Source organism: Camelus bactrianus, chromosome 29 (genome assembly GCF_048773025.1).
Source record: "Camelus bactrianus isolate YW-2024 breed Bactrian camel chromosome 29, ASM4877302v1, whole genome shotgun sequence".
NCBI lineage: Eukaryota > Metazoa > Chordata > Mammalia > Artiodactyla > Camelidae > Camelus > Camelus bactrianus.
The window spans coordinates 21,571,490-21,591,431 of NC_133567.1; the positions used below are offsets into that span (position 1 = coordinate 21,571,490).

The 19,942-nt window shown below is 36.3% G+C and overlaps 1 long non-coding RNA gene across 2 annotated transcripts in view; it reads right to left on the reverse strand.

Annotated features, from left to right (window-relative positions):
* LOC123615885 (uncharacterized) overlaps window positions 1-11,674 on the reverse strand; it is a 102,362-nt gene extending 90,688 nt beyond the window's left edge. For both annotated transcript variants that reach the window (XR_012503147.1, XR_012503146.1), the window contains exon 1: window positions 10,348-11,674. This is a non-coding gene — a long non-coding RNA (uncharacterized LOC123615885). The remainder of the gene's footprint in view (window positions 1-10,347) is intronic.
* Window positions 11,675-19,942: the final 8,268 nt, after the last annotated feature.

A 19,942-nucleotide genomic window follows, 5' to 3' on the forward strand; every position in this document is an offset into this window, starting at 1 on the left:
TCAATATTCACACAGAGAAACTTACTCATGTCATTTTGAGGCAGTGGTCTGACTGTACAAGAACTTGTGCACCCAGTCAAACCTGATTCTAAGAGGACTGCTGAGATCTGATCTAATGACTCTCCATTCATGAAGAATATTTAAGCAATCTAGTGAATGTGAGATTGTTTTGATACCACAGTCAAGCAAAAGGAGTGTGGTGATTCTAGGTGCTACTATTACTACACTGGAGGGCCAGAAACACCCCCTCATCACAGGAAGAACAAGGTGTGCTGGGAGGTGGAGGGAATGAGGTTTGGATTCAGACTGCCCCTGACTCAAACCTGAGCTCCACTCTTCATTACTAGTGTTCCCTGGATTATCACTTTTTCTGTCTGAATGTTCTTATTTGTGAAATTGGTGTTGCCTGTTAAAAAAAATTTTTTTTGGTCTAACATGAAGAAAAACAATTTAAATCATGACTGAAGTTTCTTGAAGGGGTACCAAAAGAAAAATCCTTTCATAATACACAAAAAACAGACATATGTTACTATATATAAAATAAACAAGGACTTACTGTATAGCACAGGGAACTATATTCAATTTCTTGTAATAATATATAATGGAAAAGAATCTGAAAAGATATATATATGTATATGTATAACTGAATCACTTTGCTGTACACTTGAAATTAATGTTGTAAATCAACTACACTTCAATTAAAAAAATTTTTTTTAAACACACAAAATAAAACAAACTTCTTAAGATCCTTTTTCTCCATCCCTCAATATTTTGGAGGGCAGTGTCTCCCAAGGGATGTGCAGGACCCTGGGAAAATACTTCTGTGAGTCCTTTCCAATATAAATAATTTAAGATATGTAATCCAAAACTCATGGGTCTATATGTGTTATAACTATGTATCAATAAACGTTTAGATTAGTGGGTAGAGAAAAGACAATTACATACTTGTTGATCCTTCAGACAGTGCATGTGAGGCTCATTCCTGGTGTTCAGGCACATATTTATGTCTAGAAATAATTTCTCGCTTTTTTTTAATTGTCAAATGTCTCATTAGTATCTAATTTCATATTTCTCACCATGAGAAAAAAAGGAGCAACATTATTATAACTTGTAACATCATGGCTTTTGGAATCTGTTTCTATCGAAATAATTTGGGCCTTCTTGCCGCTACAATTTCCTAACACCATTCACTTAATGCTGGTTACATCTTTACTCATGATTCTGGATCATTTATCATGATGTCTGGCTGTATTGGCTTCCAATGACTCTCTCACAGGTTATTTCTATGCTTCAGGTCCCCCGAATGTTAAGTCTTAAGTAAAGGATGCAGAGAGAAATGTGGAAAACAATTCATTTTCTGATCATGTTAAACTTATTACAGTAATTTTATAGACTAAACACAGAACACATCTTCCAGCCATGTTTTCTTTTGAAATCTTTGGACAGATATAACCACACTTCTGGAATCTGATCTCTTTCAGTGCTGACCATGTTCTTCCTAAGTATTTATGTGGCAGCAATGACCATGGGCATCCTCTTAAAGCACTCAACAATGAAGCACATGTTGAAAATGAGGGCTTTTTCACCTTTTCCAGAATCACAGTGGAAAACTTGTCTATTTCACTCATGGCAAGTTTATTGCAGTTATGTCACATTGGGACAAATGCATGCTATGAAATATGTAGGAGGTAAGGCTGAAATCCAAATCACAAACCAAAATATGACTTTTAAATACCATGAGTGATAAATCTGTGAGCACTTAAGTAATTTTACAGGAAAATGCCAGGTAAGCATCAGGCCAACGTGCAACATTTTCTAAGACATGTTACCATAGAGGAATCTTGAGCTATGGGAATCCAGAACCACGCTGTCTAATCCAAAATAATTAGCTGAAGTAATATGATATATTCCTCTTCAATTAGAGATTAAAGCCAGGTCCCACCAAGGGTGGAATCATTTTCTAAAGAGCAGGAAATGATTGCACTGTTCAGTGAAGCCCCTTGCTTATCAAACTGACTGCCTTACCAGGGTTGCTCTTTTGGGGCCCACAGGGACTGAGTTTTTGTATCTTCAGCAGATACTGCAGATCATGAATTTGCCAAACAAATCCTAGATCACTACATATAACCAATTTATCCTGAGAAAGGAATAAGCCTGATATTTAGTGAAAGATCACTACTTGCCTTGATAAGGAGAGATGATTTTATTTTTTTTGTTTGTTTCTCAAAAAACATATGGGATAGACATTGTTATTTTCACTGCATTCAATTCCTTAGGCTCAAGGTAACAAATCATGCTATCCATCTTACAAAGCAAAGTTCAGCATTTATAACACTGTGGTCACATGATGAGTTTCTCACCAACTGGATGTGAGCATTAAGCATGCCTCACCTGCTTAAAAGGAAACTGCTTGCACTGGGCATCTTCCTGTCTTTTTTCTCTCCCATGAGCTGGAAGACAGAGGTGTCGGGGATGCACCACAGACCCGGAAGACTAGGAGAGCGGTGATGAGTGGGCAAACCAAACTGAGAAGGAGAACCTGCGTCTCACAATGACCTTGGGAAGGAGACATGTCTACCAGCCTAGACACGCCTGACACCTAGGTGAAAGGGAAGTAAACTTCCATCTTAGCTAAGCCTCTGTACTTTTCTTTTTCCAGTCTTTTTGCTATAGCCACTTGCCCTATATATTTTTGATTAACACAGGTGATGTTTCTGGATGGCCCAGCTCCCTGGCATTGACTGTGAACTTGCTCAGTTCTAATGCCACGTGGTGAGCATTTCATGCTTCACACTCCTTCTCTATTGGCTAAATTACCTGCAATCGCAGTGTTATGGCCACAACACACTGCTGCCTCTACTTTTGCTGGTTAGTAACTAGAATATGTGAAATGTGAGCAAACCTTGCAAATGGAGGGAATTATCTCCACCAATTGTTCAAATGATCCCCACTGCTTACAGCAAATCTCACAAAAAATTCTGCATTTCTCTGTGTGATTCTTAAAATGTTAAGATTTGAATCCCAGTGCTTTTGATTTTAAAGAATCATCCTGAATTCATTCTAGAAATCTGCTTAAAAGCAGGAGTTTTATATTTATTTTACATATTTTACACATCTATATAATTACATAGATATGAAGTTAAGAGAAATGCTTTGGAAGGCGTCAGCCTTACATCTTCAAAAAAGCAAATATACATATCTGCATACACAGGAGGGGGATATATATGTGTGTGTGTGTATATATATATGAATATACAGTTGACCTTTGAATAACATGGGTTTGAACTGTGTAGGTCCATTTATAAGTGGATTTTTTCAGTGTAAATACTACACTACTCTACACGATCTGTGATTGCTTGAACCTGATGATGAGAAACATCAACTATGGGACTTGATCAAAATGGATTTTGATATCCATGGCAGGTCCTGGAGCCAATCCTCTGCAGATATACGATATCCTCACTTGATTAAAAGGCAACTTCTTGCCCTGGACATCTTCCTGTCTTTTCCCTTTCCTTTGAGCTGGAGGACAGAAGTGTCAGAGATGTGCCATTTGTATATATACCTAGAAGCCACTTTTGTGCTCTGATCTGGAGTTGAAAATTTTCAACACATACGTGAAATGATCACTTGTCTAATGACTAATGGCTACAAAATCCCACCTTTAGATTTATCCTTTTTAGTTATAATGCTCTTTGCAGACTCCTCCTACTAAATCTGTTGTCTGGTGGAAGAACTAGTAAAGCAATATTAAAACAGAAAATATAAAGGAATGAGATCAACAGAAGATACACTTGCTGTTGGTAGTGGAAGGGGGTGGCGTCTGTGGGGCAGCTGAGGAAAAGCAGATAGAGTGCTAAGATTCAATCTAAGGCTTTGGTTGCCTAAATGAGCAGGCATAAAAAGCAAATGATATACAAAAGCACTAAGACAGGAGATAAAGGAGGTAAAGGGATGCCCAAGTCACATTTTGCCTGCTTTCCAGGGTTTACACATCACAAGACACTAAGACCTTTGCTCTAGACAAGTATCTTACAAGATACATAGCTGACCTCATCTCCCTCTATTTATTCTCCTGGAATAATCACTTCTTAAAAGGGAAGAGTGATCTTAAGGGAGAGATTATAGCTAAAAAACACTTTGTCCAAGAAACCCAGGAAGGATCACTCTTTATGGGGTTAGGAGTTAATCTCTGCCACAGACCACGTCTCATGGGTGGGGCAGTTCTAAGGCTGTAAGCATTCTCAACTGCTTTGATTTATCTCTGCTTCTTGGAACTTATTAAGAAATTGTTCTAATCTGGAACATCAGATTTGTTATTATAGATGAGGTCTCATTTTCCGGTTTTCCTGATTAAATCTATAGCTGAGCTGTGGAAAGAATAAACAAGGATGTGCTAGGAGAGGGTTACACAGATATGAGGTTAAGAGAAATGTTTTGCAAGGCTTCAGTCTTAAATCTTCAAATCAGCAAATGTACACATACTATGGATGCAAGAGGTTTCCATTTGTTAAATTTTAATGAGAAGAAGAGGGAGGAAGAGAGTAAGAGGAGAAGGGAAGAGAAGTTCACATTTTTGAGAATTTGCTTGGTGCTATGTACTCTTCACGTTACACTAAATGTATTACCATTGCTCATTCTTTCTTATTAAGGACTTCCCTTGTTTTTGATGACCTTAACAGTTTTGGAGAGTACTTATCAGATATATTACAGAATGTACCCCAAATGGGGTTTTGCTCATGGTTAGGCTGTAGCTCAGAATCCTGGGAAGAAGACCATAGGCAAAGTCAATCTCACCACATCATAAAAAGGGTATGTTCTTTCAACATGACATCACTGTTGACGTTCACCTTGATCATCGGGCTGAGTCAGTGGTTGTAAGGTTTCTCCACTGCAAAGCTACCCTTTTGCTCCTTTTCAATACTCTACTTTTTAGAAGCAAGATGCCACATACAGGCTATATTTAATGAGTATGGATTTATAGTCTCCTTTCTTGAGGACAGTAGCTACATAAATTATTTGGAATTGATCCACATGGTAGATTTGCCCATTCGCCTTTCTTTATTTATATATTCAATGATTCAATTCAGTACAGACTTGTGGATATTTATTTTATACTCTGGATTATAATCCAGTACTACTTTGTTGCTCAAATTTTTTTCTTTGGCCACCTTGGGGAGTTTTTTGTTGACTTCTGTGTCCCTTTGACTTAACCTTATTAATATGTTGTGAGATTGTGTGTGTGTGTGTGTGTGTGTGTTTTAGCACTTCCTGCCTTTCTGGCACTACCAGGTGCTCCAGGATCATTTATGTATTCTCTGACTTAGCTCAAAATTCAGCTTTTTCTCCAAAGAGTCCTGGTTCCTTTTGTTAGAGAAAGGTATTAGAAACCAAGATCTGGGTGGTTTAGTAATTTTTCAAACATCTCAATTCCCTTCATTCACCAGGGACTGAGAATTTCCATTCCCATCCGTTGTTTCAGGTTATTCTGTGCCTGCCCCTCAGGTGCTGGTGCTTTTTTATCCACAGTCCCTGCAGTTCCCATTCTACATGCTATTTGAGTGATTTTTATCTTTTCTTGTCTCACACAACACTCTGGATGCTGTTCACTCCCAAACTCTGACCTTTTCCCTGAACTAAGGACTCCAACTGCCTGATGAGCATAAATAAATGAATTCCACAGGTGCCTTATACCAGACATGCCACAATTGAAATTGCCATCTTCCCCTCACCAAATCGATCATTCTTCTCCTAATCTCCATTAAGACCACCACTGTCTACCCACCAGCTGTCCAGTCACCAGGGTCATTCTAGTCTCTTCTGTGTCTCTTATTCTGCCTCCCACTCAACAATCAAGCCCTAGCATTTTGCCTCTCAAAAGATTATCCAGTCAACTCCCTCTATTTATTGTTTTAGCTTCCTTAGTTCCAGTCCCTACCAGTTGTCACCTGTGCCACTGAAAGTCTCAGTGTCTCCAATTTTACCTCCTCAAAACCACCCTCTAAACTGAGGTCACAAGGATTTGTTACAAAGGCTCATCAGACACTATTATTCCTCTATATATCATATATTCTTTACATAATCAGACAGTTAAAAAAAGAAGGAAGTCCTGGGTTTATTTCATGATTATTGTTGGAGCACTTGGCACAAATCTAACACAGACTAAAAGCAAACACAAATAAAACATCCTGATCAAACCAATACTCGAAGTTTTTATTAGCACCGTGGCAGGTGCTGGGAGCAACACATTCTTCAGAAGAGGTCTCTCATGGTCTGCTGAAATGACTGAAAAATGAATTCTAAAAGTACACACCAGGATGGAAAATATCATGGTTATCAGGACAAAAGAATGATCATCGAATCAGTATAAGACCACTTAAAGGGAAACCTAGTGATCAAAAAGCAACTCTGTTTCTTTAAGCAGTTGCCCTTAATTGCTGGGTAGCAAGGCTTTGATGTAATACACTCATTTTGTTTTTGAGGCTGCAGACAATTTGCTACCACTAATAAAGAACTAAAATATGTGAATGATTTACATGTTTGACAAGTGGAATTTTCTAACATCCATAAAGCAGTGTCTGTTTTACTCATTTCTATGGCAATATGCTTTCTTGAGAGAAAGAGTAAAATAATGTGCTTACAGCTAGCCAGCTGGTAACCCTGGGGAAGGCGAACAGCCCTCTCCCCTCTCCAACAGAAAATCAAAGAGGTTAGAACTGCTACTCCCTGAACCATCAAAACAGAGCTGCCGCTGGGGTCTTTCAGGCTCTGAACAGCTTTCCCAGCAACATCAGACCAACTCAACGTGAGGGATCCCTTACATCTGTCCCCGAAGGACCACTCTCGCATCTGAAATGTTTATTCAAAAGGCGTTTGTTCCAATTCTGTGCAAGGCATGAGACTAACAGAATTCCAATGCTGGTAGCCATTTCCTGTACCATCCTGTTTAAAGGTGGACGTTCATGTATAACCCAAGTGTATTTTCTGTTAGTATGTATGATTTATGCCTTAGCAAGTGCTTAAATAACTAATAAAGTGTGTGTATATACACGCCAGAAGTTTAAAGAAAACAGAATAATGCCATAGATTAATTTCAACAGCCCACATTCTGTTCCAGACTTGATCACTCAGCTCATTGTCAACTAGTATACTATGTTTATTTTTCATTCTATCCACCAATATTGTGTGAGACACAGTTAGGTTATATAGTACTCATCAGCTCTCAATGACTTCAGAATCTAGTTAGAAAGATAAGACTCTCTTTTTCACACACACACTCAATCACACACACGGACACATATTGCTAAGGTTAGGAGGTAAATAAAACAATGCGGTAGATATCCAACATGTCTGAAGGGATTTTCAATGAATTTCAAGAGTGTGTTTGGGACTTAAAGTGCAGGCCATGTGGCATTCATAGAATTCAGTCAGGGGTGCCTTGGTGCCTCCAAGAGATCACAATAATATCTAGAGTAGCCAAAAGGGAAATACAAGAGGACCGTGTGGGTGGATGTTTACGGCAACAGACCTGCCATAATGATCAGACAACTTGGACAGAGAAAACACTGTTTTCAAACATGAGGCCCAACTTAGAAGTCATGAGGGCAGGTTCTTCAGTTTGCAGGTACTGGCTTGTCTTTCAGCTGCATCTCACAAAGGGAAGTCTATGACACGTACTCCAAAGTAAAGAGTGACAGAGATTTACTTACAATTGTGATTTATGAGTTTCAAAACAATACAGTGGAAGCCAGCCAGACTGTAAGTGTAATGGATTCAGCCAGAGAAGAAACTGCTGTTTGCTAATATGACAGGAGGGAAGCATTAGAACGTGATTTTAATTGAATTTGGGCCTTCAAAATGGTCTATATTTTGGATTAAAAAGATGGGGAACTATATTCAATATCTTGTAATAAACTTTAATGAAAAAGAATATGAAAATGAATATATGTATATATATGCATGACTGGGGCACTATGATGTACATGAGAAATTGACACATTGCAATTGACTATACTACTACTACTACTACTACTACTACTACTACTACTACTACTACTACTACTAATAATAATAATAATAATAATAATAATACAAGAAGTAAAGCTTCTTAAGACAAGAGGAGAGACACTGAGGAGTTACCTGTCTTAAGGGCTGACTCCCAAGTTAGACCACTGGGTTCAGTTATTACACTGATGCATTTGTGACATCTTAGCCCAGACTTCATTCCATTTCACCTCCCAAATTCCCAAATGTCAATCAGAAAATTCCTTAAAGTTCCCTCTCAGTGAATTCTGCTGCTTAAAAAGGGAGATACATTCCCCTTCATCGGATAACTTCTAAATATAAAATTCACCAAACTGCGGTTCATTGAAAGATGGTGTTACCCATTCCCTTTCAAAATCACACCAGACCCATCCCCCAACAATTTTTTCCTTTAATCAAACAAAACAAAATTAAAAATCTTATTTTAGTCACTTTTCTTCCCTTCAGGCAGGAATTTTCTGTCTCTACTTTAGAGGCTCTCCTAACCACACAGAAACTAACCCCTTTCTGCCTTGTTCCCTTTCTGGGCAAATACCCAGTCAATTTTGTTTTTTAGTTCTTATCAGTTAGGAAACTTTCCTGTACATATACAGAGAATATTCTACATTCTGCCAAGGTGTTCCTGTTAAGTATGTGGGATTTCCTCACCCTAAAATTACATATGTATCTGAAATTAGTTTCAGCTGCCGTTTATGACAAATACCCAAAAGCTAAAAACTAGTTACCATTTTACAGTGGTTCTCATTTAGAGGAGAACAAAAAGTGCTTTTTTGGATTTACTATTTTGTAATATCCTTATGGCCCCAATTTGAGTATTAGGTATTTTAAAAATGGTGTCAGCCTAATGTATGCCCTTGATTTTACCAATTTTTTGATATCTAATTTTTAGCATCATAATGCAAAAATTATAAACAGCATGATAAATTATAAAGATTAACCTACTAAAACATAGACATTTTGTTTAATGTTACTACATAGACATCATAATGTGTAACAGCTGAATTATAAAACCTGTGTTCTTTTTCAGTGATTGGATTGCAAATGTGACTTTTTGGACTAAAGAGATTTTTTTTTCCATAAGACAGTTTTATTATTTCTTCACAATGCAGGAAAGTTTATAATTATCCTTTTATAGCCATATAGTTTACCTTAAATATGCTGACAATTAGTGTCTGCTGACAGGAGGTGGAAATATTTTTTGATAAATGAGCACCATATTTGAAAAGTGTAGATCCACTTGTTTTATAAAATTATGTGAGCAGTCATGTTCTAATTATAATGTTAGCATCAATAATTTTATACTCTAATGATTACACTTCCTTAATATGTCAATATTATTACTGTTTGCAAATATTCTTATCAGTTCAATCTTTTCTTAGCATATACATTCTCCTTTTTCAGAAAAATTCCATGTAAAGAAGTGATTTACGAAACCTACTGATTTTAAGTTGGTGTTATATTGCTACCTGTAGCTTGTGTTTAAACTATCAGTATCATTATAAACTTGAAGGATATGCTGTCTCTTTGAAGAGACACAGAGGTAGGCAGTGGAAAAGAAAGGAATACATGAACAGAAATGCAGTTCACAATAACTTATATCCCTCTTTTGGAATTCAGCAGAAACAAAGTAATGAGCATTTAAAACAAAACACACAAAAAAAATGAAACATTACACTGTATATCAGAAATTGACACATTGTAAACTGACTATACTTCAATTAAAACACACACACACACACCCTTACTTGTATCTCATAATTATTTTAAATTTTACAATTAAAAAATGTTACTTTTTTCTGATAATTAGTCATACTAGAAATTTTCTATCTTCTTTTTAATTTTGGCAAGTAATCTAGCTCACCACAGTTTCATTTATAATTAACTTGTGATTATCCTTGGTAATGTGCAGTTAATATAAAATACAGAGGAAACAAATTGGTAAAGTCCACTTTTATTCTCCTTTCTTATTTCATGTTTGACTAAGAAAAAATGCTTTTGGCAATTTTGCTGAATTAAAAAAAAATTCCTTCCCACAAATTTTCTGCAAATTTCAGACTATTTATTGAATAAACAAATATTCATGCTACCATTGCAGCTCCTGTGCTACACACCCATGAATCTAGTTTAAAATTCTAAAAGACACAGAATCCCTGTTCTCTTATTTCTCTTCTTATCTGGTAACAGATTTGTACATTTGCAAACACTACAGTTGCCTTAATAATACTTGTTCTCCTCTTCTTTGTTAACAAACCCTGATTTTCTTAACGTGCTAGTTAAACATAGTCAGCTTCGTGCTATCCTTACCTTTTTGCCTTTTCACCTTCTCTCGTTCCTTTCGACCAGAAGGCAGATATGATGCCTGGAGTAGGAGCAGTCATTTTGTTACCAGGATGGGAAAAAAACAAAAGCCACAGTCTTAGCATAGCAGAAAAGACCCATAGAAGATGTCCGGTCCTTGAAGACTTCTTGAGACAACGCTCCGGGCCTGGAAAAATTGAGATATTGAAGCAGGACAGTCTGGGAGGGAATTGACAGCAGTCGTGCCTGTAAATCACTCTTTGCTGCTCTTAACTGATTCCAGGTGAACTGAATCAGAATCACCTCCTTTTTTATAAAGATTCTGAAAGCTTGGTTAGAATATTAAGCTTTCTTACATAATATCTCTTTTAATTTGGTGCAAACATTCATTAAGACCCTTAAGAGTTCATTTTGTCTGCAGAATATATATAAGGCAAAGGCATACCAAAAAAAAAAAACAAAAACACTTTAAAGTTTGCTTTCATGCTAAAACTGAAAAGTATGACATATCAGATTACGCCATCTCCAAACTTCAGCACGCTACGTTAATTTTCTGGTTAGAGTTTGGGTGCATTTAATAATTCCCTTCTTATTCTAATTGGATAATGCTGATCAATTGAAATAAAGTTTAATTTTTCTAAAATGCATTTGAAGTTATTTTCACGGCCTGCCCCCACCACTTTCCAAGAAAGATAGTACAGGCCTTGTTATTTATGCCAGCCTTGGTACTGTTTCAATTATCTCATGGTTCAGGGAGTTGTTGGGTTTTAAATGGATACTCCCGCTATGGGAAATGGCTGCTGTTTTTCACCATATTTTCTCTTATCATCCACAGATAATTAGTTCTGCCTGACAAAGCACATCACAAGGGACAACTCCACAGCTTTCATAAGCATCTCAGCAGTCTCTTCCTTATGGCTAATTCCTCCTGAACCTGTTTAAAACTGCTTCATTATAATTATTATTCCTCATTACTTGTCCGCACTATAAATGTGGGCCGTATTAACAATATATGTAACAGATATCTGCGTGGCATCTATTTAATGCTCCTAGATGTTTGCATAGCAGGAAATTGAGGCATTAAAAAAAAACAAGCTTATTCTCTGACCCCCAACATCCATACCCACACCACCACTGGAGCCCTGACTAGATTATTTAATACATCTTAAATTCCTAAATATATTATGTCTTCCCACTCTTTGCATAAACTGAGGTAACATGAAAGATGACAAATAGTCTCACTTCCTTACAGTAATAAAATATTTACAAATCATAAATGAGTATCTGTGAGTACCAGGAAAATACATTTTTTTAAATTCTAAGATACTTTAAAATAAAAGATGCAACATTTTCTTTGTAAAAGCGTCTCAAGAATGGGGGAAAAAAACCCTCTGTATTAGAATGTACATCTAATGTAAAGTCTAAGCCAATTAAAATATGTTAATATGTGAAAATGCTCTTATAATCAAAGAAATATGGTAATAACATTTTTATACTGTCAATAGTTAATCACACTTGGGGAAAAAAAGATTGGCATTCATGCTCTCTGCTTAAACTCTCTAACAGCACCTTTCCCATTTGCTCCCTTCTTTTACTTTGGTCCTTTTTCCCTGAAACTTTAGACTCTCTGATCTCTCCAGCTTTTTTCTTTGGAGGCTTAACCATTCAATGGACTTCAGCATTCAAAGTCCATGCCAATTACTCTCAAGACTCTGAAGAGACAACTGGGAAATTAGGTTATAAGAAGGACATCGTTTTTATTACCTACCGAGTAAATCCATTTGTATATCTTGCTGTCGCTTCTAGCCCAGTATGTCCCTAAACTAGCTTAGTAACTTTTTCCAACACAAGTCTCAACACCAACTTATCCCTCTGATTTCTTTTTAAACTGTGATACCTCTGTTTTTCCAGGAAATAGGTGGCATCAAAATATCTTTTCTCTTTTCTTCTCAATCTTCCAGAATCTGATAGTGAAACAGCACGTAAAACATTGACCAGCTTAAACAGGTTTCGCCACCTTAAATAGGTTGTTGATTAATCAGATCTGAAGTTTTTTTCACAGAGATGGCAGGCACTAGGCATATTCCAAACCAGAATTTGTGTCTCCAGGATGGCCCCGGAACCAAGAACCTTCAGTCGACAGAACTTAAAGAATTAGAAATAGTGCCGGTGGAGCGCTTTCCCAAGAAGTCCTCCAATATGGAAAATCTGGCTTCCTGCTGCCTAAGTAGCTTGATTACTGATGAAATCACCAATCAGTTTCTGATTCAAGATCACCGATTAAATTTCACCCTGAACCCTGGATCGAAGAGACAGATTTGAGACCCTTGCTTCCTGTCTCCTGGAAACAAAGCTCTTTCTTTTCATCAAGCAGCAAGCCCTTGCTCTGTAACAGTAGCAAAGGAATCTCAACTAACCTTTTAACATCCCTCTAGTGACACTGTCACCACACTTTGTTGCCAAATTCAGGAGCTTCCTGGGTGAAATTTAAAGCTTTCCCCACCCCTGACCCCAGACAAGGAGGGCACCTAGAACCCAAAGAAAGCAGGGGAATTTACATGCGAGGCTTGTTTTGGCACTGCAAGACTGGTAGATTGCAGTGGGTCATCAGAATCTTAAATATTTACTTTGAGGCCTTAATGGGATTTAGTTACATGTGTATATATACAATACAGATTGTTCTCTCAAGGCTTTCTCCTTGAAAAGGCTTTTAATGTGGAAACAGTGCAAGGGATGTACATTGCAAGGGGAAAAGGAAGGAGGTGAGGAGCCTCTCACTGCCTGGGTCCAGCTTGTGGGTCACCTGGTGGTCACCTCCTCTTGATGACCTCCTCCAACAACAAGGGTGAGGTTTTTCTCTCAGGCATGAATAACAAACTCCTCTGCAGCTAAGATGTTCAGATTACCCAGGTCTCATCAATGGGATATTTTTTAGAATCATTCAGTTGCTTTTCTTTGTATCATTTGCTTCTGTACAAAATCACTTCTCTCCTTTCAACACTCAGCAGCATTTGCCTCTCTTGACCACTCCTGCTTTCTTGAAATGCCTGGTTTCCATTGCATTCTGCCAGCTCCTTTGCATTCTTCAATGTTGCCACTCCTTGGATGCTTAAGAACTTGAAGTAACACTGTCTGAGTGTGAATCCTGGCTCTGCAGAATGGTATATAACCATGGGCAAATCACATCACCTCTCTGTGTGTATCCTTCCTCATCCCCTAAAATGAGTGTACTAATAATATCTATGACATGTGGTCCTTATAACTTTAGCTGATTTTATCTGCATTATTAGCTCCAGTTTAGAACACTCTCCTGAGCTCCAGGTGAGTATTTCCAGTTGTGCAATGGAAGTTTCCACTTGGATCTTTCACAGACATCTTCCTCCTTTCACTCTCTATTCGAGCCTCTCTCGCCTGCCCTCATCTGCCTTCTCCGTACTTCCGCCTACCTTTTAAAACTCCAAATTATCCAGCAAGGTCTAGCTTGGCTGCAACCATATGTAGGAGATAAAGATTACGTGCTGAGAAAGATGAGAGCAGGGATGTGTAAAGGAAGATGGACCACAGACAGAAAGAGAAAGGAGATCAAACAGGAAGAATTTGTAAAAAGCCAGAGCAGTGATCGGAGATCCTTCATCTAGAGGCATGCACTGGGCATAACAACTTGCTTTCCTACCTTTGTCTTTCTAGCATGGAGCACAGTGTGGAGGGCATTGCATGTTGGAATAATTCTCACTTCCTTGAGTGAAATTCATGGGTCAGCAAATAAATAAGTAAATAAATAAAGATACCCATGCCTCTGAAAATTTTTCTCCCTGGCATTTCAGATGGGCACAAAGCAGCAGCATCTATAAAAGCGATCTGGTCTTGGGTAATTACTACCAGAAATCAAAGTTTCATAATATTCTTGAATGGCTGTTTCCAACAGGCATCTTGCATTGTTAAAAGAACAATGATAAGCAAATTTATTCAGTAGGCACACGGATTTGGATATGTCTGGGGATGCTTTTGACCTCCTGCTTTTAGCATCCTGGTGGATCCCTAAGAATGCAGTTCTATTCAAAGTCAGAGCTGTTTTTTGTTTGGGTTGTGTATTGAAATTATTGTCCTTAAAATTATTCAGGCCCCTGTTGCTCTTTTTTGTGTTTTTTCCCTCTTGGCAGATTTTGGGACTTCATAGAACCCGTGGCCAAATTATCCAGTGTTTTTTTGAAAGCAAAAATATGTTGTACCTGTCTACGGGAACCTACCCTTCATCACACCACTTTAGAGAGGTAGCCTGGGTCTCCACCTGAGTGAGAAGAACCTATCAGGCCCTAAATTTTCACAGATATGAGTGAGCAAAGTGTGCAAGTTTTGGCCATCTATTTACCTGCATAATCTGTTTATCTACTTAAAGTGTTACATTTGTCAATTCATTATCATAGCCACTGGATTTTGTTGCTGCTGATGAGAAAAATACATTATAAATAACTTTTAAATTAGCATATAATTATGATGTATTATGTTTTGGGATTCTAATAAATGTCCATATCCTGAATTGAAGAGATTCTAGCTTTATTGGTAACTGTACTCAATTCCAGGAACATCTCATTAAGCAACAGATTTTATTGTCCTTCCCAGCAGGTTGCTGGAAGAAAATTATGAGATGCATTACTTCTGGACAAGTTTTATGTACCAAATCTCTCCTCCCTGCAAAAAGAAGTGCATTCTTAAAGAATTTAAATTTTAATTTCCTATCTTTGCTTTCTCTTTGCAAACTTTAATTTAGTTTACTAAAATATTTTGATAATAGCTTTTTAAATTGATTGTGCCTCCAGTAAATGTCTGAAGGATGTTTTTGATTTCTTCTTTCAAGCTTTAAAACATGTTAAATTTCAGCTGTTTATGTTTTATTTTAAAAAAATTTGTTACCAGTTCTTGAAAACAAGCAAAAAATGAGGTGTATTAAACATTAATGAAATCTTTTCAGAGTTACTTGACAACAGAGAAAAGTCCTACTTTGATTTTCTGTGGTTTGTGAGCATAAATGCATCTGAAACTGGCATTTGTGCAAGAACATGTGACTGCTCCTAAGGAACGGTGTGCTGCTTCTCTGAGATGTGATGCTGAACTAGAATGTTCGTGTATTTCTAAGTTTGTAGTTTGCAATATTCATACTTTGCCCAGTAGCCTACTACTAGTTCATTATACTTTTATTTGGAAAGCCTGTGTTTGATCCTTGTTCTTCTTTCCTCTGGAGCCTTAGATGAATAAAATAACAAATAATTACTACCCTGAAGCCAAACAGCCAAGGCTGTGATCTTTTCAAGTCTTAATATGTTTGACCCCCTCTTCTACATGGAGGAAGGAGATGTCCATAGGGGAAAAAGGAATCTGGAGAATACAGGTCTATACATATGACATATACGATTGGCTATTCCCTAAAATCATTTTTTTTTAACCAAATGTCTACTCACACATTAGCCAGTACAAAAGATTTCTATTAATTAAGTAAAAGTAAAAATCAAGGAATTAGTGTATTAAATTGTCCTGTCCACACCCCACATACGTACTCTGAATATTTATAGGAAGATATACGAGGTCAGAATTCTGAGATAGGAAAAAGAGATTAGAGAATATGAGAGGGAATTAAGAATATAAAATAGAGAAGTTATAGAAAAACAACCTGTTCATTGTTTCAGTGAGACAAAGAAGACAATCTGGAAAACACAGATTCACAAATTAGATTTAATTATTTCCTGTAAACATTTTTTAAGGAGATGTCTATTCTCACATTTGTCAGTACAAAAATTGTTCGTGAGCAAATGTTGATTAAGTGTTCAGCTCTGTAGTAAGAGGCTTGCAGTGTATACAGTCACATAATTTGTAAACATAAAATTATCTTACTTATCTGGCTTGTGAAAACTTCTAATCTCATTCCTAGAAAATTTTTGTTTTCAAATATAAGATTTACATTAATAGAAACAAATAACTTACTAAATTTCGTGGAAATTAAAAGTGCCTCTTATTGACAGGAGCCCAAGACTTCATAATAACCAACTAATCTCATGCATTTTTCTCTTGAAGGCTATAATCTTTCAACAAACAACAAATGAATAACCCTTACCTCAAAGAAAAAAAAAGTTCAGAGTTTAATTAAATTAATTTGATACTGAAAATCCAGATCATCTCTAAGCCCCAGGCTTTTAAAATTAAAACAACTAAACAAGAAAAAAAAAAAAATCAACAGGAGAATCCTAACTGTAACTCTACAACTCTATCACTGTGCATAAAGGAGTTATTCCATTCCTCTGAATCTAAGATCTTGGGGACAAACCACAAAATGTCAATTTTTCTTTCCTACATCTTCAAGATTCTTCTCCTTAGGACACATTAACTTCCTAATGAAACCATCCTGTCTTCTGTTGCCAGTCTGGGTCAGAGGGTAAATAAATCTCTTGATTTTTAAGCACAAATGAAGATAGCTCTTTCTGGTTTTTTCTCTCTCTCTTTCTAAAAATGTTACTTCCTATGGTATAGAGTTTTGCTCACCTCAGCAAGATTGTTTTCTGGAGTTTTCAGGCAACATTTCATTTCACCCAAGAAATATATTGTAAAGTCTGCAATATTTTTCTAATGCACTTTTTGCCACCTGTCTTTTAGAACTCATCTATGTGACCCGAATCTGTCCAAGGTTTTCACTGGTTCCCGTGTATTTGAGGGGAGATTTTCCAGGTCCCCCAGTCAGTGCTCTTGGTCTCACAATTTCCCTTCCTCCCTCAGTGTCTCCTCTGTCCTCATTTCCTTTGTTTCTATTCACCCCCTTCCCCATCCCTCTTTCTCCTCTGTATTTTCTTCCCCTCCTCCCCTCCACCCACAGTCATTTCCTCAATTTCTTAGCTGTCGTGAAAGCACCCTGTCTTTAAAGTTACTTCTCCATTGCATGGTCTTTAGCTGTCTCACTAGATATGAAAGCTCTTTGATGTTCCCTTTTTCAGTCCTGTGTCCCTGAGCAGTCTTTTAGAATCTCAGTTTCTAATTATGAGGATTTTTATGACAGTACATATGTCAAGCAACCAAAACATAGTAAGCAGTTATTAACGGCACATATTTTCCATTTATGATGTTTCTAACTTGCATTTTGTCTTGTTTTGCATAAAATTCCCCTTCTTTTTTGTTCCCTTCAGGCTTCTTACATGCTTACATAATATTAATACATAATAAAATCTTTTACCATTAACAATATTCTTAACCTTTAGTACCATTTCAGAGGCCTAGCTCTGGCTCTAGGATTAACACATTTTCATCTTTAATGCTTCAAATCAAAACAGATACTGTGGATAACATCACAGCTTCTAAATTTATAAACTGACATATTTTATATCTTCTTCAGAGTGGATGATTGTCAGATCAGTAATCAAGGAGTAATAACAAATGGTGCAGAACACTGAACATGTCACGTGCTGCTCTTCTGCCTTTCTGTGCCTGAAGTGTATTTATCAGGAAACTCATCAGCCTTTCCTTGTACCCATTCTGTCACTTTTACTGGAGGTCACTTTATCACAGAACTACACTCAATGTAATTAATGCAAAATAAACTTATTCAAAGTAAGAATATCAATAGACACATCAAATTGTTTTAAATTAATTTTCTTAGCCATATACATATTTTAAAAATTTCATATGGAAAGAATTCATAATGAAATTATTCATAATAATTTTTGGAAACATAAATTATAAGAAGTGGTGATGTGTATTTTATTCTATATATCTGAATTTTTTTGGATTTCATAAAATACGTTATGTGTAGAATGAAATATGAAATATTTGTATTTATAATTTTATTTATAATTAAGTTATACAGAAATTTTGATGGTTCTTTTTCCATATTTTACTCATGCCATATTATATTGTTACTATTTATTTTCATATCTTCTAATCACCTTCTTTAATAATTTGTACAAATTATTTAATGAGTTTTGGCATTTGAAGTTCCTTCAATAGAAATACCAGAAAAAGTAAAGGAAACCATCCGAACTTGAAAGAGATGCATAAGTGAAGTACATTCACAGACAGGGATTAGACATATAATGAAAAAAAAGTAAAATTAATCAAAAATTAAAATCACTAAGTTGTAAAAAAATTTATTAAGCAAAACAGGAGAAAATTATTTGAGGTGGATGTAAAAGTATACACTGAAATCATATGACATTTTAATAGGTTTTAATTTCTAAGGGTATATATGTAAAATATATGTTGGCACATATAATTCATGTATGTTCAATATTTTTTAATAAAAATTTTGAGATTATATAGCATAGACTTCAAAATAGGTTTTTCCTAAATCATCACTATCTGTTTGTCTTATTTTAAATTTAGTATACTTTTTAGTGTACTTCTCAATTATGAATCTTCCATAGCTTACTTCAGAATGGATAGCAAAGGGCCCAGTTCACAATAGCAACTTTGCTTTAAAAAGTTTCTGTAGTGAACTCCTGAGGATATGACCAGGAAGTACATGACTACAGTTATTGTACAGATTTTTGCTAAAGAAAAAATTAACCCCCTCAGCTCTACTTTGGAAAGTTAATTTCCTTCTCCACGTGTTTTATGGAATCAAAAAAGTGATAGACTACGTGTATTACTAACTGGGGAGTAACAGAGCCAAATCAATCCCCACACATTTATTTTAGATATTGTGCAGTTCTTAGTTGGCATCAGTAGCAGTATTTGAAAGTATTTAGTATCTTTCATGTATTTTTTTGGAAATATTTTATCCTAGCTGTAAAATCTGATGAAATTTTGGTCCAGTCCCACCTCTAATACTAACAGTGGAGTGCTTGACAAATGACGTAAATCCTCTGCCTTTATTTTCCTAATCTGTAAAATGAGTATAATAACAAAGTCATAGAGCAGGAACAAGGACTAAATGAGATGCTATGCTCATTAAACACTAGTTCCCTTAGTCTAGATTTGTTTACTCTTGGTTTTAATACGGCAATGCAACTTAAAAGATGACTGTGGCACACTGGAAATCAAATAAATGGAATGTTTTGAGCACCTTACATAAGCAAATGGGAAAAGGCTGGGAGGATATTGATGTCTTGCTTTTGCTTCAGCAGAACTGCATTTAACATAAAGGGGAGTCATTTTATTGAATAATAAAAGCCTGACAATCACTGTGATTGGCTGACGGCCATTACTGCAGTGTAATTCTAAACAGCTTGTTTTTCAAAGTTCTTCTTGAATAACTCTTTAAAACTCAGGCATTGCCCAGCCTAGCTGAAGAGCTCAAAAGTCATTTTTAAAGTGGAGTTTCTCGTATCTGAATATTGCTGAAAAATATCCACTGAAAGAGAATTTTCTTATTAAATGATTAGAATCAGATAATTTTTTGACATGGGAGGGAAAATTTAGCAAACTAAGGTATAATGGTAGAAAAAATTAATTTATGACTCAGAGAAGAAAAAGACTGCATTTGGAGAGATCTATTTTTTTTTAAAGAAGCTCCATGTGTTTTGCAAGTGAAAAGCACATTTGATCTGTATTATTCAGCTTAAAATCCTGTCATTTCTGAACAGAACTCAACAAGACTTCCACTTTGATGCATTCATCTTTCTCA